At 35.6% G+C, this 22,815-nt stretch overlaps 1 protein-coding gene across 11 annotated transcripts in view; it reads left to right on the top strand.

Annotated features, from left to right (window-relative positions):
* LOC109077236 (disks large-associated protein 1-like) overlaps window positions 1-22,815 on the top strand; it is a 123,447-nt gene that overhangs the window by 26,779 nt on the left and 73,853 nt on the right. For 9 of the 11 annotated variants that reach the window (XR_006158392.1, XM_042751579.1, XM_042751578.1 and 6 more), the window contains one exon: window positions 11,849-11,933. The gene's annotated coding sequence lies outside the window, so the exon portion shown is untranslated. Of the gene's footprint in view, window positions 1-11,848; window positions 11,934-12,914; window positions 13,065-22,815 lie in introns of all 11 variants that reach the window. The other 2 variants (XM_042751575.1, XM_042751577.1) reach the window with 1 other exon arrangement.

Here is a 22,815-nt window from a genome sequence, read left to right as displayed (position 1 = left end):
GATAGTTCTGTGCTTATATACAAGTATAGAGGCTGCAAGTACATTTGCATACACACATGTGCAGATACACACACCACTCATTTGATCATGCTAAATGATTTAGCTGTGAGAGTCTCATGGTTTCTATTATCTCATTAACCCTTTTCACGAGCAAGCATATCTATGTGTTTACCCGTTTACTCATAACCCAGTGATATTTGAAAATGTATATGTGTGATCATCTTACACATTTAATCCAGCAGCTGTAGATTTTGTTTGTGTGTTTTTATTGTATGTGTGAAGTAAAACGTTTAACCCACACATAAACACACTGCAGCTTACTGTGGATGTATGCATACATTCAAAAAAGATTTATGCATTTGAATTTCATATAAAATTTCCATCAATTTGGAATGCAAAGTTTTAAAGGAACACTCCACTATTTCTGAAAATAGGCTCATTTTCCAACTCCCCTAGAGCTGAACAGTTGAGTTTTACCATTTTTGAATCCATTCAGCCGATCTCCGGGTCTGGCGGTACCACTTTTAGCTTAGCTTAGCATAGATCATTGAATCAGATTAGACCGTTAGCATCTCACTCAAAAATGACCAAAGAGTTTCGATATTTTCCCTATTTAAAACTTGACTCTTCTGTATTTACATCGTGTACTAAGACCGATGAAAAATTAAGTTGTGATTTTCTAGGTCGATATGTTTAGGTACTATACCCTCATTCCGGCGTAATAATCAAGTAACTTTGCTGCCATAAATGGGTGCAGCAGGCGCAACCATATTACACAGCGCTAAAAAAACGGTAAAACTCAACTGTTTAACTCTAGGGTTGGAAAATTTGCCTATTTTCAAAAATAGTGGAGTGTTCCTTTAACATAATCAAACTAATAAACTTAATGGATATTGTTATATAGTGATGGATATTTTTCAGTCTGTAAAAGATAACATTACTGTTAAAGTACTAATAATTAAATGTTCTGTATTTTCACTTTATTTATAAACTGAATTTGTTTAAAACTAAACAAAAAAAAACCAATATATATATATATATATATACACACACACACCAGTTTGTGTAGAAACAAATAGATTGCTTGTTTCATTTCGAATTTTACTAAAACCAAACAGATGAAAATAGTTCAGAATAGAGTTTGACTAGTGACTATCTCTGTTTTCTAACAAAAACTCAACATTATTTCACTTGGTATGATCTGTACCACTCGTCATCTTCACAATCTGACAAAACTGAATAAATTTAGGCCTGAATGTTTTTGTTTACTTGCATGTGTATTGTCTTTGTGCTACTTTCCATTCTCCCTTTAGCTGAGCGTCTTCCATCCCTTGTTCTCTGTTTTATTTATTTATTTATTTTTTAACATGGTTCAGGCTCAGGGTGTATCTTCTCTCAGGCTAATCAACTAAATTAAACCTTAATTAACTTGGCATTCTCCTGCCTCATGGTATTTTAGATATCCTTTTTTTCCAGTACAGTACACTCCTAAGACACCAACAATCCTCGCGCTTTATTTTTAAGTGAGTTCTTAAACTCATCTGTGTGCCTTCCGGATGGAGTCAGTTGATCAGATAATGATTGACTTTGTTGGCCGGAATGAACTCTGTAAAAGACATATTGGATGTAATGGATATCTTATGTAATTAAAGGTCTTACGTTGATCTCTAAGAGCAGTTTAATAACGCATTACCACAAGTGTGTTATTTGAAGCAAGTGTATGTGGTTTTATGTATTTGTGACTTTTCACACTTTTTTGCACTTTTCATGGCACTTTTGTGGAACTTTCATGTAACTTTCAGAATCATTTAATCATTTTTTGAATGTCATTTGTTTTGTTCCTGAATGAATGAAGTGTGTTTGAACTAATTTTTTGGAAAAAAAAATGATTCAGTGACTCCATCATAAAGACAGTTACTTGTAGCCACCTATTGGCGTCATTGATAGTGAATCTGTAATTTGATAAATCTTAAAAAATAAAACCTAATAAAAAAAATTAAAAAACTATAATAGTATTTCAGTATTCAAATTAATGTATTAAATGGTTAATATTAATATTTAATAATAAATATTAATAATTAAATTGTTAATTATTAATGTATGTATTTGTTGTATGCTCTAAAAAATATAAATGTAGTAGTGCTGACAAACGATTAATCGCAATTAATCACATCCAAAATAAGTTTTTGTTTACAAAAATTTATGTGTGTACTGTATATTTTTATTATGTTTAAATACACACACATACCCTATATATTTTGAAAATATTTACATGTATTTACATTGCATTACAAATATATTTAATATAAAAACAACATATTTTTGTGTATTGTTATATACATAATAAATATATATAGTACACACACATATATTATGTAAGCAGAAACTTTTATTTTGGATGCAATTAATAGTGATTAATTGTTTGACAGCACTAATATGTAGCAATATATTTAAAAATTTGTAATCACCTGGTGCTTACATAGAAACTAAGAAAGGCAGTTAGCACACATACTCCTAAACATTGACCTCTGGAACCCACGTAGATCATGTGAGCTTGAATCCGGCTTGCAACATTTACCTCTTTCCTTTCTTCTGCTATTCTGATTCTATACTATATACAATGCAAATGTACTGTGTATCTCTCTTATTTTTATCCCATTGTCATCTACTCACTTATTTATTATTACATGATGCACACAGAATTTGCATCCCGTGTGTGTGTGTGTGTGTGTGTTCGTGCAGCCACATCTCATTTTCATGCTGTGGATGTGCAAATGTCATGCTGATGTGGCCTGATTTACATTAGAGCGCTTCAGCCCTAAAGTTTCTAAACAACAGTGGCATACCCTTGTGTGTCTGTGTGTGTAGATGTGGGTCTGTGTTTGCCCAAGCACACCAGAGAAGCCATATGTGAGTGATGACAGTGTGTATGCGCGTGCATGTGTTTAGAGAATGCGAGGCAGTGGATCATGAATACTGGGGTGTGTATTCTGAATGTTAATATCTGTATTTTATGCTGCATATGAACAGAACACAATTAGCATTGACACATAACTGCTGTGATCTGTTTGTTTGAATGCATGTATTTGTTTGTGAGTAAGCATCTGTGTGTGTTTTTTGGCTCTGTGTCCCATGGCTCTTTTTTTTTTTTTTTTTTTTTTTTTCAGAAAGGCCTCTGGCTCAACAGATGCCTCTCTTTGAAATGTTAGGGAACAGTATGTGTTTTTATTTGTTTGAAAGTGTCTATGATAAACATATAAATTGCTTATTATTGGGTAATATTAATGCTTTCCCCGTCAGGATTTTATTTTTTTTAATGTTGCCAGCCTATCTATTGTTTATCACTCATGAAATGACCGGTACACTAAATAATCTAACACTCATACTTACATAACAATAGCAGTCTATTTATTTAGTGGTCCAAGTTGAAGTCAGTATGTATATTAATGACAATATGGGACAAATATAATGTAGCCTAATTTAGTGGTGGCAGGTGCTGCATGCTGCCGGTACATGTACAGTCTGACAAAACGACGTGGACAGTTATTAAAGGCGCGAGTGCGCGTACAGTTGTGAGAAACATGTGTTCGGTAGTTTAAGACATGGCGCGTCTGTGGAATGCGTGTTATTGGAATCAATGTGCTCAGTAATTAAAGAGGCAGGGTGGCGTTTCTGTTATTTGGTTTGTGACATTCTTTACGGGAAATGCCGAATTGTCAGAACATGGCGGAAGGCTGCTCACATCGCTTGGTCACGTGTCGCACCAAAACCGTTTTCGGAAACCGAAAATTAGAAATTGCTTATGGTTCCGATTCTTTTCAAATAACAGAACCGGTTCTCGGTTCCCAACCCTAACCATAAATGATGGAAAATTCTGTCAGTGGCAGGAAAGCCTTGTCTAATAAATGATGGAAAATTCTGTAAATAGCGGGAAAGTCTTGTCTCATAAATGATGGAAAATTCTGTCAATGGCGGGAAAGCGTTGTCTCATAAATTACGGAAAATTCTGTCAGTGGCAGGAAAGTCTTGTCTCATAAATGACGGAAAATTCTGTCAATGGCGGGAAAGCCTTACCTCATAAATGATGGAAAATTCTGTCAGTGGCGGGAAAGCCTTGTCTCATAAATGACGGAAAATTCTGTCAATGGCGGGAAAGCCTTACCTCATAAATGATGGAAAATTCTGTCAATGGCAGGAAAGCCTAGTCTCATAAATGATGGAAAATTCTGTCAATGGCGGGAAAGCCTTATCTCATAAATGATGGAAAATTCTGTCAATGGCAGGTAAGCCTTGTCTCATAAATGACAGAAAATTCTGTCACTGGCAGGAAAGCATTGTCTCATATATAACAGAAACTTCTGTAAATGGCATTGGAGCCTTGTCTCATAAATGACGGAAATGATGGGTTTGTAGTGGTTGCTGGCTTCTTAAAGATGTGTGCTTGGGCATTGCTGGTTGTTAGGACTGTAGATGGTTGCTAAGTTGTTGCTGAGGTTTTCAATATGGTTTCTAGGGTGTTGCTAAGTGGGTGCCAGTGTATTGTAGATGTTTGCAATTATTGCCTTGAGCTCTTAAGTTTCCCAGCTTGGTGCCTGCCAAACAAATCCACACTGGAGTGCTGAGAAAATTTCACTTGCAAATTTTTCCTGAGGCCACTTTTTGCTTACTCAACAGTGAGCTAAGCCTTTCCCAGCATACCAGGTTCACATGAAGCTTTTTGATCCACATAGACACCTTTAAAATTGCTTAAATCTTGTAATATATCGACCTCAGGTGTCAGAATGAAGGCTCAAAGTGCATTGTGGGATAGCCGCTCTGTCTTTCACATGAGTGCAAAGCTGCTCAGCAGCGATTGTGAGGGAAAAAAAAGCAATGGCATCTGAAAAGCTTTTGTCCCCAGAGACCTGATAGATATTGGATTATACTCTTCCTGAGATGTCACGATTGTAGGTGTTCAACTGAATCACTGACAGCTGCTGATCCATCAGGAAAGATTCCATGAGTGCTGTAATTGAGCTCATTACTTGAAGAGCTTGCGAAATCCCAAGGAAAACCAAATATGCGTAGTGCCTCTAACTGCTTACTGGATGACCTTTCTCTCTCCTTCTCATTCCTGTTTAGCCCAGACTGGCCTGAAATCTAAATCCAGTCCCTTTTTTGTCAATAATTCACAGCCTTTTCACAGCCACTATAATCCTCTTCCGTAGGGCACGGCATAGACAATCAGAAAAACTTGATTGTGTATGTGTGTGTGCATGTTGATTTGTGTCTCTCTCTCTGTGTGTGTGTGTGTGTGTGTGTGTGTGTGTGTGTACACGGTTATCACCCATAATCCTCATGGATGCTGACTGTTCTAGATATGGGTCAGTTTGTTGCAGTCGAGGAGAAAAATGAGGTGAGAAAGAGACAGGAAGCAAAAGTACAAAAATCACTCTATTTATAAAAATTTTATAATAAATAAACTCTAAAACCACTTTTAACATTCTTACAGTTGTAATTTAATGTAATGTCCATAACAACCATAAAGTAGTAATTTAATAATGTCTATCAGTAGTCAATACATGTATTTTCACCAGAATGTAGTTAAAATAACATTTTAAATATTTTTGTACTAGAATGGCTGGCTCCTTTCTCTTGCTAAAGCTAATTTCATAGATAGCATTGTATGAATCCAAAATTCGCAGAATTAAATATTTACACACATTTGCATTAAAAAATGACAATATAGCTTCACTGGACATTTTGTATAGTTAAACATTCCGCTCAGAAGTGATATTTACTGTACATCAAAGTAATTTTTCATATCAAGCTCGTCAAAGACACTGTTGACTGTTAACCAAGTAAACATTTGAAAAACCTTTAAAATTGATTGGTTTGGTGGAAATGTATGAAACTTTGTGACAATTTGAACAATTACAAATAAATCATTTTCACATTAAATATTGAAATTGTTTATTTCACTCTTTGTTTAGATCATAATAGTTTTTAGTATATTGCAATTCATGTTTTTATAATATATTTTCCTATTTCAAGATCAAAAGTCTAGTTCTGAAACAAGGGAATATAAGGGAATATATGTATATATAAACATTTATGTAAATGTAGCTGGTGAAGGAATGGTAAAAAGTTTCGAAGAGTTTCTTCATATAACAAAATGAAAATCCATAGTTTTAATAAAAATCAACCCCTAGGACAAGAAAGTTGAAAACACCTGATTGCATCTTCAATAACCTTCTTGCTCATTTTCCAACTGCACCAAGTTGTTCTGGTAGAACTACATTAGAATAAACTGCAGCTCAGTGTCTTGGTTTCTTGTTTCTGTTGAACTGCAGAGGTTGAGTTAAAGTGGACAACTCAAGCATTCGACTCGATCGTGAAGATAACACCACAGCACTGTAGATTTCAGATAAGGTGTCTTTTTGTTTCCTGTCACCCTATTCTCCCAACACTCTCTCTTTCTATCCATCCCATCTCTCTTTCTGTATATTTTGCATAGGTCACAGCCAATTTCTCCACTCTTTTTAATCCTTATTTTTGCATAATGATGCATAATTCATGGGGAGCTTGTGGATATGAATGAGCGTGGCAGTGTCATGGCATAAGAGTGAGTTTTTTTATTGAAGTCATAAGGTTCACTAATGCGACAGACACCTCTTCAGACACGACTGTCTCCAAACATGCCTACTGAAACTCAATCTTCACTTTAGTCTGAGGGCAATGCTAAAGTTCATTTGCAATCCTCATTAAATGCACATTGAGAGTGTATCAGTTTCCCAGTTCTCCTCAGGGGCCAGGGTAAGAGTTTAAGTGGAAAAAAATGGATGTGGGGCAGAGAGATTGATGATGTGCGACAACATGCTCTGTGTTGACTTTAGAGTATGTCTATTCAAAAATGTATTTTCCAATATGAATCTACACTGAAAAATATATTCACTGAAGTTCAGGTGTAATACCTAGTCCCGTTTTCCCTTTATGTAAGTGTACTGTTATTGAGAGAAAAGTGTTTATATACTGTATAGTGCAAGGGTTTATGCAAGATATTAGCCTAAAATCATGCACAGATGTACACTTTGAAAATCCACAGAAAATTGGAAGCCATCTGGGCACCTTTGCCATTCTATTTCCAACGTATGAAGGGATATACTAATCCTATCCTAATCTCACATACTGCCTGTTTATATAGTATGTAGATAGGATCTCTCCTTTAACAATTGCTTAGTCTCTCTATTCAGATTTTCTGCATTTCTCTTACTTATATGAACTGTTCATAGGTTCTCAAAATATTTTTCCAGGCTTCAGGTTTAGCCTGACCGTCAAGATATTTGTAAGACTTAAGCTCTATTTAGGCTGTCATGCGTTCATCTATAACCACATTTGTGAGACACCATCAGCCACCTAGTGTGTATAATAGCCATATGCATATAAATAGGTGTTCATCTTTCCATGCATACCATGTGTTGTTGATGTTGATTGAACTTGTTGGTGGGAGCCCACAGCATGCTGACGGGGAGGTGTGAAGCTGGAGTGGATGATGTGTCCCAGCTGAGCGTGAAATTGAAATCGCTCCCAACAGCAGGGGCAAAAAGAGAGTGAGAAAGAAAGACAAAGGGAGACACAGACATACAGATAGATAGATAGACAGATAGAAAGAGAGAGAGAGATGGAGCTTTTCACTTCTGCGGCACAGCAATGTGATCGGTAGTTGTGACCATTAATCAATAGAAGTGATTTATCTGCTTGTTCCAAAAATTTTGAACGTTCTTAGAAACTAAAGTTTTTTTGCATCCATATTTAACCTCAAGGTATACAAGTTCCTGCAGCCCCCTAGGGAACCCCAGTATATTTGACTCCAATATTCTGACTCCAATATTCCAATATACTATAATTAAATGGATAGTTCACCCAAAAATGAAAATTCAGGCATTAAAGGGTTAGTTCAGCCAAAAATGGAAATTATGTCATTAATGACTCACCCTCATGTCGTTCCAAACCCGTAAGACCTCCGTTCATCTTCGGAACACAGTTTAAGATATTTTAGATTTAGTCCGAGAGCTTTCTGTCCCTCCATTGAAAATGTATGTACGGTACACTGTCCACGTCCAGAAAGTTAATAAAAACATCATCAAAGTAGTCCATGTGACATCAGAGGGTCCGTTAGAATTTATTGAAGCATCGAAAATACATTTTGCTCCAAAAATAAAAAAAATTACGACTTTATTCATAATTTTCTTCTCTTCCGGGTCTGTTGTGAGTGCGTTCACAACACTGTAGTGACAACGCTGACGTACGACGCTGCTGACGTGTTTTCTTTGTTATTGGGCACACCAGAGAACACGTCAGCAGCGTCGTACGTCAACAGTCACAGCAGTCGCGCTCACAACAGACCCGGAAGAGAAGAAAAAGCGGAATAAAGTCGTCATTTTGGTTATTTTTGGAGCAACATGTATTTTCGATGCTTTAATAAATTCTAACGGACCCTCTGATGTCACATGGACTACTTTGATGATGTTTTTATTACCTTTCTGGATGTGGACAGTATACCGTACATACATTTTCAATGGAGGGACAGAAAGCTCTCGGACTAAATCTAAAATATCTTCAACTGTGTTCCAAAGATGAACAGAGGTCTTACAGGTTTGGAACGACATGAGGGTGAGTCATTAATGACATAATTTTAATTTTTGGCTGAACTAACCCTTTAATTACTCACTCTCATGTTGTTCCAAACCCGTAAGACCTTCATTCATCTTTGGGAACACAAGTTAAGATATTTTTGATGAAATCCTAAGGCTTTCTGACCCTGCATAGAAAGAAACGCAACTACCACATTCAAGGCCCAGAAAGGTAGTAAGGACATCATTAAAATAGTCCATGTGACATCGGTGCTTCAAACGTAATTTCATGAAGCTATGGGAATACTTTTTTTAAATATCTTAATTTGTTTTCCAAAGATGAACGAAGTTCTTTCTGGTTCGGAAGGACATGAGGATGAATAATTAATGACAGAATTTTCATTTTTGGGTGAATTATCCCTTTAATTATCAAACAACCATGTGATAAACTTGACACCTGTAGTTCCTGTAGCTGTAGTTCCTTCATAAAATGAGCCATACAGAGGAAAAAACCTGGTTGTCTCCATATTCGCTCAGCCCAACAACTACTATATCCACAATCCTCTACAAATGCTGCCAATACTTCTCCTAACTTAAACCACCATCTGTTTAGCATCTTACCTTTGGAACACCAAGCATCCACTATCCATCTGCAGATGTTGTCATTCATTGTTACATATTTATGAATTGTTCATATACTGTAGTGTTCATAATTTGGAGGCCAAGGCAACACCTTGAATTCTTCTTGAAATCTGTCATGCTCCTGAACATTTGTTGCAGTGTGTCAAGGTGCATTATCCTGCTAAAGTAGGCCACATAGCCATCAGGAAACACCATTGCTATGAAGGAGTGTAAATGGTCTGCAACAATCTATAGGTAGGTTGTATGTGTTACAGTGACATTCACATGAATGCCAGGACCCAAGTTTTCCCACTAGAACATTGCCCAGACCATAACACCTCCTACGCTGGCCTACCTTCTTCCCATAAGGCATCCTGCTGCTATCTCTTCCACAGTTAAACATCACACACAAACCTGACCATCCACCTGATCTAAAAGAAAGTGTGATTTATCAGATCACACAACCTTCTTCCATTGTTTCATGGTCCAGTTCTGACCATTTTTGCGGTGGGCAGACTTCATCATGAGCCCTCTGAGACTTGTCTGCAGCTATACCATACGCTGTAAACTGCAGTCTTCTGCTGTAACGATATAATCAATGTTATTGACTTCACCTGTCAGTGGGTTTAATGTTGTGGCTGATCAGTGTATAGCATGAACAATGTGCAGATAATCCCAGCTAGGATGATATTAAGAACTGCAGTTGATTTTTATAGTCCCACCCCCCCCCCAAAATATAGTTAATTGCTAAAGAAGCCAAAGCATCGGTGCACAAAGTGACAGACGGTCTGAAACAGCGTGAGTGGAATGAAGTGACAGAGAGTGTTCTGCTCCGCTTTAGTTCCACTCCGGGTTTTCCATGTCACACATTACCCTCATTGGTGAAACCTACATAAAGAAACTAGAGCAAACTCTTACACTGAAAAAAATGTGGTGTGTGATTTACTTTGAAACTACTTTTACTCAGAGATTCAATTTTAATAAATTTCACAAATTATTACAAAGAAATGGCACACATTGAAAGTAACACTGAATTAAATGTGAAATTTTTTTCGAGTAGAAAGACTAAATTTTTTTTTTTGTATAGTAGGATAATACACTGATTCTTTCACATTTAAAAAGGAAAATGTCCATTCCTCACTAAACTTCCGCCCTGTTCACACACCAGTCAGAGGACCGGAAGTAACTTATATAATATCCGATACATGACTGCAGGTGGTACCAGGAACTTAAGCTACATGTGTACTCTGTCTGGAGCTTGAACTCAAGAGTGTCTTTCAAGGGGACTCAGATAAGCATAAAATGAAAGGTTCACACTAGTTCTTTTCTGGATGGTGTGTGCTTTCTCTTTCTGTCTGCCTATCGCTTTCATGTTTTTACCCCTCACTTCTGTCCCTGGTGAGAGCATTTGGAAGCTGAACTGTCAGTTTGTTGCTTTGATTTTCTCACTGTGCAAGTCTAGCCCACAGACTGCCTTCTGCTGTACTCACAAACACACACGCATGAATACTACATGAATAAATAGAGCACCAAACCACTGAAATTGCTCAAATGTTCAAAGCTACGGGAATTTAATCATAGTCGACTCAGTCATGTGAACAGCTTTAGGTCAATGTAAAACGGCTTCGCTTCGATGCCTGATGATGCCTGTGAAAATGTAAACATCATAACATCAATCTTAACATTTCATCTTTGTGTTATACTAGTAAAAGTGTAAGCATACACAAACACATACAGAAACACATATTTATAATAAGGTCCTTAGTACCCACAGAGAGCCTCATAAATCATTAAATTGTTATATAAATCATTGTAACGGTTTGTGTGCAGGGGCGTAGCAAACGTCTCAGAAGTGAAGGGGATACAATATGCATCAAAACTCGCTTATGGCTTATTCATTGTTATCTTATTTGTACCCTACTTTTATTGTCATGAGCAAATTATATTTTAAGCTAAGAATACTGATTGTAGTCAAAGTATAGATTATATAGTAGTCTGTAGAGTAAATATTAAAGATTATAGTTACAATACAAATTGTTAAATGATTCTACTATACACTACCATTCAATAAGATTTTAATTTTTATTTTTTTGTGAAAGAAATCTCTTATGCTCCCCAACGCTGCATTTATTATGTAAAAAATACAGTGAAATCGTAATATTGTGAAATATTATTCCAATTAACTGTTACTATTTTAATATATTAGAAAACAACATTAAAATGTAATTTTGATAAATATAAAGTTCAAAAGAGCAGAATTTAATTGAAACAGAAATATTCTACAACATCATGCATTTCTTTAATGTCACCTTAATGTGTCCATGCTAAATAAAATTATTAATTTCTTTCAAAAAAGAAAGGGAAAACTATGTACTGAACCCCAAACTTTTGAATGGTAGTGTATATTGAGAAGTATATATTTATAATCTATTTCTCAATCATAAATGAACTTGGAAAAAATTTACAGAATTACGTATATCCTGATTTTGACATATCCATTGCTCTGTAAAAATCTTTCTGCTAGCTGAAATAACAGAATGTACAATTACCTGATAAAAATGTCCAGGGGACAAATTTTAGGTTTTTCAAATTGACAATTTTTTTTTGTATTTCAGTGAAACAGATGTCCTGCATGGAGGAAATGAGGAAAGAATTAAACACAGCGAGGACAAGGATGAGTAAAAAGGGAGAATAAATCAGGTGAGTATTTCCTTCTCCTCTGAATAGTGCATTTCCCAGTGAATCAGCCATTTGTTCCATTGTCAAAATTGCTGCAGTGTAAAGAAATGTTTACTCCCTGAATATTCCCAGAATGCTCTGTCAGAGCCAGACTATGCACTATATTCGCATACTATATGCGTTGTCAGGTCCACTTAAGTCTCCCAAGTCTTTAAGGGATGAGTTCAAGTTTAAATGTATGAAGACAAAGCCTTATTTTCTGTCTTCAAACCAACTGTGTTTTTAATCTTTCATTCCTGATGTTCATGAAAGGGAAACTATATAAATAACTATTATAATAATATTTAATTAAAGTTAAATATTACAGTTGGCAAATACCTCTCCTTTTTATTTGTTTTTCTTTATTTATGTATGCACCTTTTTGAAATTATTATTATATGGTGTTATGCATATTTCATAATGAATTTCATAAAGGCATGTTATAGAGTAATGTTGTTGATTTAAAACGTTTAACAATTGAAAGTTGTTTTGAGACACTGGTAGCTGTTTTAGAATACCTTTTTTCAACATATATACAGTTTCTATCTTTGTTAGAGAAAAAGAGAGTAAGATAACAAAGGAGATCAACCTGAAACCTAGTAAAATTAAAAAACATGTTCACTTCTAGCACTCGCTATAGATTCCAGATGGTATTATGTGCTCATCCACTCGTATCTGACATCACACAAGTACAATGTTGCATCAAGTGATATTTGAATATTATCAGTTAAAAATGTGTCAACACGAGGTTTCCAAAAGCAGATGTTTCTGTGTCTGTAATTACTGATTTTCTAGAAATTGGGAAGTGTGGATAAGTCCTTAATTTGGAGCCATGAATGTAGTACAGCATGACATTTTTTCAGTACCCCATCTGGGTGCACACACACACACACACACACACACACACACTCTCTCTCTCTCTCTCTCTCTCTCTCTCTCTCTCTCTCTCTCTCTCTCTCATAGTTTTATAACTGCCTTTGAAAGTCTGAAATTTGGTGGCAGAGCAGCTGTTGTGCCAAAGGATTTGATCAGGCGACTGTAGATGTGCTGAACCTCCACAGCCTCCCACACCCACAGTCTTGTGAGAGAAAGAACATCTCACATCTACCTGATGTAAGCTGAAGCACACTGAAAGAGATTTTTAATTAACTGCCAACCAAAACACAAACACACATATACACACCTACCTGAGGGTTAAATTGACTTAGAATGTTCCATTACACCGTTCCAGCACCTTCGACTGAAAAAAAAAAAAAAAAAAAAAAAAAAAAAATATATATATATATATATATATATATATATATATATATATATATATATATATATATATATATATATTTGCAATTTATTTGTCAGTCCTTTCCATTTCCTTTTTTATTTTAAGATGCTTAACTAGAAAAAAACAAAAACAAATATATATATAAAAAACATATTTTATATGAGTTATTCCATAACATTTAGTTTTTATATGTGTATGACTGTTCAGAACTTTGTTATGTGCTGATTAGCATCTTTGAGCTAGGTTCAAATGTATCTAAAATTGTCACTACTGAAACAGTCACTACCAAAACATTTGGTGGTGCTTCGGTAGTGACATCTTTGGTTTTTCTTTTTTTTTTTTCATAAAATTGTCACTGCCAAAACAGTCATGACCGAAACATGTCATCATTGTTTCGGTAGTGACAAAAGGGAACTCATAATCCTCATATTTGTGGGAATAGAACAAAAATTTTAATACAGTTATGTAATTTTTTTTCTGTAAGCATTACTGTCACTACCGGAAATGTGCAGTCACTACCGAAACATGTTTTGTCAAAAATAAAGTATACTGAATTATCAACTAAAATTTTATGTTTTTGTTTCAATGTATATTCAAACTAATGAATCCTTAAATTAAATGAGTCAACCTTTTGCCTTTTACAAAGAAAAATTGGATTCAAAATACAAATCTCGTAAATTACATTTAAAATATTGTTAAAATTTTAATTGTTATTGATTTACCTCATAAAAAAATTCTTAATAGGTCAATATTACCCTTCTAATTAAATGATTATTACTGTGTTTCGGTAGTGACAAATTTGGGGACAAATATTCCAAAACTTTCTGTAAATACAATATGAGAATTAACTGCACAATTACTAGAAATGTGTACCTTAGATATTATGAAATAAAACTGCATACATAATTTTTTTTTTAAATACTTTTTTTTAAAGTGTCTGTAGAATGGCCCATATATAAATGCTTAATTTGTGTTTAATCAGCTTATATCAACATACAAAATAATATATTTAAAGTTAAAATTATAATTAGCTACTATTATAAGTAGTATCAATATTATATATAATTAGTGTGTGTGTCATATGTGTAAGCCGTGCATTAAAGGAAGTTAAAATCCTTTAATCCACGGCTAGCCATTGATTATCGCTTCATTGTATTTCTCAGCAACAAGGTAGCGCTGTTTTTGAAGTAATTTATTGTTTTGTAGAGAGAGATACACAGACGCATTCAGGTAAAGCACACATAACTGTCATCTCTTTCTTTCTCTCTCTCTCTCTCTCTCTCTTTCTCTCGATCGATAATTAATTGAAATAAATGCTATGATTCAATCAAATAAATGTGATCTTACGGCACTTGAATCAGGCAGAATGCTAGCGCTAACTTGTCGTAACTGACAAAAATAATTGGTAAAAAAATTTTACCAATTCTGTCAAATATTGCGCTGCAAAGAGCAATACTAGTTTTAAATTGTCTATAATTGGCAAATGTTCATGGAATAAGCAGGATAATCAACAGTTTGCTGTGCATTAAAGGTTTTTGAATGCACTTCGCAGAGGCAACCACGGCCTTGGCCTCCACGTCGTGCGTTTAAAATCCTTTAATGAACAACAAACACACACACACACACACACACACACACACACACACACCATGCACACATACATACTAGTTAAAAATATAATTATATAACAGTAGAAAAAAAGCAGCTTTGAGACAACAGACACAAAAGGTTATTTTCCGATTTTGTCTGTTCGCTGCAGTAGTTCTGAGGACGTTTCATGCTAACAGCTCCCATCAGCCTGTCTGCTGTCTGTGTCTAATAGAACTGGAGACTCACGCTGGCAGGTAGGAAGCTCGGAGAACAGGATTAGAGGATACAGGAGACAATCTATGTCGGACACACACACTGTGAAGACAGCTTCACTTCATTGTCTGAGAGACATCAGATTAACATTTGTGATGCCAGGTCTTTGCTTTTACAGTCGCTATGGCAGCTGGCCTGACTGCAGTGAGGGATGCTAGGATGCTGTTTTGTGAGTTGTAGCAAAAGAATCATTGGGGTTTTTTTATGCCTTCGTTACTGTTACATTGCACGCAGACACACACATTGTGCTTCAACAATAAATGCATGAACCCAAGCACCTCTGTCAGAGTGAAGCTTAGGGAACACTTCTCTGGTGATGCTCCGTATGAGCTGCTTCTCTGTCAGGTTTATGATTTGTGCATGATTTCTCATCACAATGTGAGGCTACAGCTATTTGCATAATTGAATAATATGTTATACTTTTTTGATTATTTGTCTTTAAATAGTATATACATTGGAATAATGTATATAATTGTATATATAATTGTAAGTGTATATTGTGTATTATATATTGACATTTATGTAAACTGTAAATACTGAAATACATTTTGATGTTGTTTAATTTAAAAAGTCTTAGGAGAGTGGGTTTTTTCCAAAAAAGGTAAAACATTCCAATATTTATTTGCATATTTGTACAAATTTAAGAAGAATAACATGAAAAAATTAATAAATTAAACACTTATGTTCCCAGTATACTGGGGTATGAATAAAAGTGTCATTGTAAACTAAAACAAAAACTATTAAAAATCACGTTTCAGTAACTGAAACACACACACACACACACACACACACACACACACACACACACACACACACACACACACACACACACACACACAATATTAAATATTAAATCCTTTATATATATATATATATATATATATATGTGTGTGTGTGTGTGTGTGTGTGTGTGTGTGTGTGTATTTCAGTTACTGAAAAGTGATTTTTAATAGTTTTTGTTTTAGTTAACTAACATTTTTATTATATACACAGTACATACACATATATTATGTAAACAAAAACTTTTATTTTGGATGCGATTAATCGTTTGACAGCACTAATACACACACACACATACACACACACACACACACACACACACACACACACACAACAAAATTTTAAATATTAAATCCTTTATATATATATATATATATATTAAAATGACCAAAACTTCAAATAAAAATATATTGAAAATAAAAAACTGAAAATATAAAAATAAAAATTCAATTAAAAATACCAATATTCTGTATACTATAATACCATATAAATAATACTAAGATAACACTGATGAATAATTAATACATTGCTTTTCTGGCCCACTTGATTAGTTTCTGCAACCCCATCATAAGCCCTATCCAGATGGGACTAATTTTCCCATAGGGTGTTAGAGAAATTTGTGTTTCCCGGACAGACTTTGTGAAATTAATGCCATCTGAATCTGCCAAATCTGTGTTTTTCTCACACAACCTCTGTAAAAATTCCTCTGAGATATCTAATCCTGTCCAAATGCAGATACCTTTGATTGCTGAAATTAAAAGATCATTAAAAGTTACATCATACATGATCCACGCCACCACATCACATGTAAAGCCCACATGTAGTCCTGTCCGAATTGATAGAGTACATTAATTTACAGGTGTGATAAAAACTGTAACATCGTTTAGAAAACTAGTATTGGGCTGTCATTTTGCCCATTGGTTCATGTGGAACAGTCAAATGTAATCCAATGTAAGCAAAGACATGGAATCATCACAGGACCTGAAAACTGACCTGTGGGTATTAAACACTTTGCAGCTCACACCATTATGCAGAGTGGTTTTCTGTAGTTGGATCTCTAAAGGCCACACGCTGTCCGTCCTGCCAGAAAACCGGATTTAGCGCCCCAGCTTTTTGATGTTAAATGTATCATCGCTCAGCTCTAACTGAAGTCCTTTTAAAAGAGCTCTAATATTCACTGAATCCAGTGCAGTGAGAAACAGACTCTAAAGTCCATCCAATCCACTGACTGTGCTCTGGGAACTGGGGCTGGAGTTTGGGAAGAAAGGAACAGTAACTTGGGGCGTCGCGTTCAGAATATCAATTGCTCTGGCGGGGTTAATGTTTAACACACCACTGCCAAGGAAAATTCAATTGCTTCCACAAAATGGGTGATATTTGAAAAGGAGCCTGAAGGAAGACTTCAAAGAGCATCGGCTCAGCTGTGTCTCCACGGATACCGAGTCAATGGGAGTGAATGAGAGGGATGAAGACATGGTAATTTAGGTAGATTATTATTTTGCGTGCATGTACATGCTTCATATTAGGTATATTTTGTTTGGTAAGGACGTGTCAGGATCTTAGAATTAGAAAAACGGAAGAGCGAATGATTTGCGCATTTATGGCGTCTGTAGAGTTGTCATTAAAATAAATTGACTAAATAAAAAATTACCATTAAGACCAAGTTAAATAGCACTTTTCATTGGATCCGAATGTAACAGGCCATTTAAATGCTTGCTTAATAATTATAATTAGGCGATATTCTATCATATGTACCACTTGGAACTATGGATTATTCAAATTAATGTTAATGAGTTGTTTTCATGATTAAATTATAAATGAGTCATAATAATCCAAAAAATGTGGCAGTGTTTTAGACAGCAAGGCCTCTTGGCTTTAAGCATTTCACTCCATTAACCCAAAATAATTACCTCATTTGCGAAAAATGATTAGTCCCTTCCTCTCTCCCCATGTTCCAGGGTGTTATCTAGGTTATGAAATGATTATTTTCTCAGCAATGGTGGCACTTGTGATGCACAAAAACTTTCAGGAGTCAATGCAAACAAGTTAAACTCATCAATGTCAGCGTGTCTCTCCTAATCGGTTGTTGAGAGTTGTTTGGCAATTACAAATGCAGCTCTCTTCCGTGTTTGCAACAAAAATTAAAAACTCATTTACCATTTTTTATATATATATATCAATTCTTGATTTCACACCTCATTGGCGAGACTTGTGAAGCTCATTAGGCTAAATCGTTATTCAGTGATAAAAGCATTGTGGTGCTTCCTGATACTTTGTCTTCAATCTGCAATGCAACCTGGGAAGATGAGGTGCAGAATTGACATAATTTATCAATTGCATGTGGTTCATTAAGACTGTATAAGGAAATAAATATATATTTGGTGAAAAACTAGCCCTTTATGGTATAAATTATTGAGTTTTGTTTATTTTTTTATGAAGTCATTCATGTTTCATGGATTATAGGTTTTCGGTTTTGCATAAACAGTGTACCAGATTTTGCAATGGAAGACTCTTACTAGAAGCAAGTCATTTTGTGTTCAGTATAAATTTATTGGAATTACATAGACCTTCATAGCTGTCACAGCTGTTTGCACTTGTTGTCAGGTCTGTTTGATAAATTTCCCTTCATGGGGCTCTTAATTTAATTTCAGTACTCCAGTCAGACCTACTTCAGTTTATACTACAATAAAATGATCCCCAGCATTCACCAACTCGACTAAACTACTCAGCAGATAATGAAACATTGCAAACAGGCTGAAATGCTTTAGACCAGTGGCCAAGTTAACATATTTATTTTGTTTACAAGATGCACATTTGAAAAACACCCACTTTGTGTTTTAAATCTTTGTTTTGGATAATATAACTTTTGCCCAATCTCATGTTAATCTTGAGTACCTATAGAGTAGCTTTGCATCCTTCATATCCCCAAAGAGTCTTTAGTTTTATCATTTTTGTAAAACAAAGATACAGCTTTATGATTCTTTCTGAAAAGTGCTGAGCTCCTTTTTATAAAACATTTGTCACCGAAATGACGAGAACAAATAAACACTTGCGAAACTCCGTTGCTGCCCCGGAAAGTTCACGCTTGCTCTCGCTTCAGTAGATGCACTTGCAGTCTTCCAGGAGAAATGCCCATACAAGGAATTCCTCCCTTCATGATGTCATTAAGGGCCATGGTCATATAAAAAACTTTCCGAAACTTATGCTGCATTCACACCATGTCATAATTATTGAATTTCAGAGATGACAACGTGTGACGTTCAACTCGGTGCTGTTCACGTCCTCGGACTGGGGGTTATCCGTTTCTATAGCGACAGTCAACCAAAATAACCTATGTGAAAGAATGTTAGTAGTATTGTTGCTGCCGCCACTGCCATGTTGTGGAGACGCTGTGTGTTTCGTTGTAAAAGCGAAACTACTTTGTTTGGCCTGCCAAAAGAGGACACAACTAGAAATCTGTATTTACAACACTGTTCCAGAACAGTTCAACAAATAAAGAAATTACTAATGATAGCACAAATAAAAAATAGCGATAGGCCTAAAAATTAAATAAATAGTTATTTAGTTTTCCAGGTAGGTCTAACAGTAGGGCTATTTTTATTTATTTTATTTTTTTTATACCAATTATCCATATAATGTTTAGTCCTATAAGATATTATCAGAACATGTGAGCATAGCAGTTAGCAGATCAAAGAATGAGAGGGCAGCGTTTCCAGTTGCCCATATACCACACCATGTTACAGCATAGTAGGGCTATTGCAAACAGAAACAATACTGTACTACATAGATGTTTCCTGTCGGCTCGATTTTTGAGTGGACTTTGCTGTTTCGATGAGCATGAACGGAAGAGCCCTGCATCTCTGCCCAACTTTTTTACACCCCTCGGGCCAGGCTTCGGGACAATTTTCACGTCTGATGCAGGCTGGGCCTTGGGCCTGTTTTAGGCTTCTCCTTATTTTTATATATTTTTGACATCCATCAATTAGTGATGAAATATTATTAGCCATGATTATAATGACTTATACTGTGTTTTTACGCATTGTGTTGCATTGCGCCACGCTGTGTAAACATAAAACAATGTCTGCATTTTTGATTGAAGAAACAACAAATAGTAAGCGCTACTCTACACCAGCGGTTCTCAATTCCAGTCCTAGCGCCCCCCAGCTCTGCATATTTTGCATGTCTCTCTGTGTTAACACACCTGATTTAGATAATCAGCTCGTTAAAAGTGAGCTCCGTGCATGAACTGTGTTTCCATTGACATGGTCTCTACACAGTGTTCATTGCTCCCTACTCCCTGAGCAGGGGAAATCTGTTGAAGTTTACCTCACTTCGGAACATTCATTCACGGATTTGTGCTGAACAACGTCTTCACACACGGACAAGTGTGACATCATATACCTCTTTAAATAAAAACTATTTAAATTCACGTCTCGCACACTTCAATGACTTTGAATTGAAAATATATGTTTGCTTCGAACTGGAATAATGACGGAATATCCTGTGATGTCCACTTCGCAGGGCACTTACGTTCAAATAGAACAAACATCTGAAGCCATAAGAGAAACATTCAAAATGTGCAGAGCAGGGGGGAGTGAGGACTGGAATTAAGAACCGCTGCTCTACACTGCTCAAAATTGGCATTTGAATCTTCAGTGGCAAATCCTTTACATATGTAAACGTACTTACAGACTGTGAGTCAGAACAGCCGGCATTGTAGTCTTCTCTCCCAGGATCAGGAATCAGTCCTCCATAAAATGTGCTGCACACATCTGAATATTTATGTTCTGGAACAGTGTTGTGAATACAACTTAACCACTGATTTCTAGTTGTGTCCTTGAAGGCCAAACAAAGTATTTTCGCTTTCACAACGAAACCGCGTCTCCACAACATGGTGGCAGCGGCAACAGCGAGAATCAAAGTCAAGCCTTCTTTCTTTGCATGAACATTTAGGAGGCGTTACGCAAATCTTCCCACATCGTGATGTAGACATGTGAGGGTGTGTTTAAATGAGCTGTTTTAGGAGGGCGTGGACAAGTCTTAACTTTTATAAAGAATATCTCTTTGGGTTAAGACTTTAGTCTTTGCAACTTTAGGGATCTTATCTATTCACGAACAGCTTGTAACACTCCAAAGAGAAAAGAAAACTTGAAATTGCATCATACGACCCCTTAAAAAAAACAAAAACGTATTATTATTTTTATTAAAAACATAACTTAATAAAAAAAGAAACAAAATATAATAACTTTGCCATTACATATAAAACTGAACTATTTTAATAACTGAAACACCACGTGAAGGTGACACCTGAGTGGTGAACTTCGGCAGCCGGAATTTCGGTGCATCTCTAATTACTGGCGACATCAGAAATTGATATTATATAATATTATGCTAAATATATATTTAAAAAAATGATTTTTTTACACAGCACCCTGGTTGGGAAAAACTGCATTGGGTCATATGAGATCAAACCACTACTTGACAACAAAAATATTTGTCAACAATTTTTTTATTGTCGACGTTGTCAATAATGTTGACTAATCATTTCAGCCTTAATTGCTAACATAGTGGACTCATCTAACAATATCTGTAAAAGTCTGTATTAAAGAGAAAATAATCACTTCATCCAATGTTTAAGTGAATAAAATAGCCTTGACAGCCTTGGAGTTCCATAATTATTGACTTTGTCAATGGAATTGTCATTTCCAAATTCACATGTGTTATGGGGTCGCTTCAACCCGTGGACATGAAAAACGACCCACGGCAACAATGTTAACGTAGCCCAATTCCGCGGGAAAACCACAGACTTGGCAACACTGAGGTGATGTAAAAGAGGAAAGCAGGCATTTGGATCAAAGCACTGTGAGGCAAGGGAGGGGGAGACTCAAAATGTTTCTAAACTTAAAACGCATTTTTGCCCCATTTGTGATTGTGTTGTTAAAACTTTATTTACAATACACAGCATGGTATTTAATCATATTTTTTAGGGGGGACAACCCTCAGATGGGGGCTCTTGTCCCCCCTGACCCCCCGGGATTTCTGCCTATGCTAATTAACTTATATTAATAATAGGCCTGCTAATAAGCAACTAGTTAATAGTCAGAATTGGTCTCCACTAAAGTATTACTAAAATTTCATTTTGTGTTTGTTAACATGAATCCTCTTTGCCAACTTGAACCCACTGTGAAAAATGCATTGGGAAATCTTTCGAAATTCCTGATTGTGTGGATTCCAAATGAATGATTGATGAACAACAGTGAATGTGACTGCACCTTTAGTTGAGATGCTGGTGTAGTATATGATATTCGGTTAATGATTTTGCACTACCATGACATAGGACAACAACTTGTCAAAATCATTGTCTAATGTTGGATCTCTTAGACTGAGATCTAAAATTCTTATATATACTAAGAGTAAGAGAAAACAGTGTCTGAAAATTCATATCACATCAAATCTACGTAAATTAAATTATTAAAACTTTGAAGCCATTTTCCTAGTTTTATTGTTACTGTGTTTTGCTTTTGTATGATGGAACTTTACACTTAAAAAACAAATACTAGCAAATGCTTTGCGTATATTCATCTTGTGAGTATCCGACGACAAAACTCGAAATGGTTGGAAGACGAAGATATCAAGTATCCCACATCCGACTTTGAATGGAACACAAAATAAGAGCTAGAGCATTGTAGGCATGCAAGCCGAGAGTTATGTATCAAGTCTCTTGATATAAGTTTTTTGTTATGGTAATATGTTCTCACCATCTGAGAGAATCATAAATAACACACACTGTAGCATTCTTACCAAACAGTTCTCTCACATTATTCCTGAATTCTGATGTTCAGTAGAGAACCTACAAAGAGCTTTTCATGTGCAAAGGCTTTGTATTAGAACAGCTCCACATTTGGCATTTTAACTGCATTTCCTCTCAGGTTTTGTTCTTCG

The sequence above is a fragment of the Cyprinus carpio genome, chromosome B24 (assembly GCF_018340385.1).
Source record: "Cyprinus carpio isolate SPL01 chromosome B24, ASM1834038v1, whole genome shotgun sequence".
NCBI classification, from domain to species: domain Eukaryota; kingdom Metazoa; phylum Chordata; class Actinopteri; order Cypriniformes; family Cyprinidae; genus Cyprinus; species Cyprinus carpio.
Note: the sequence above shows the minus strand (reverse complement) of the source record. Positions and strands in the feature narration are given on the sequence as shown.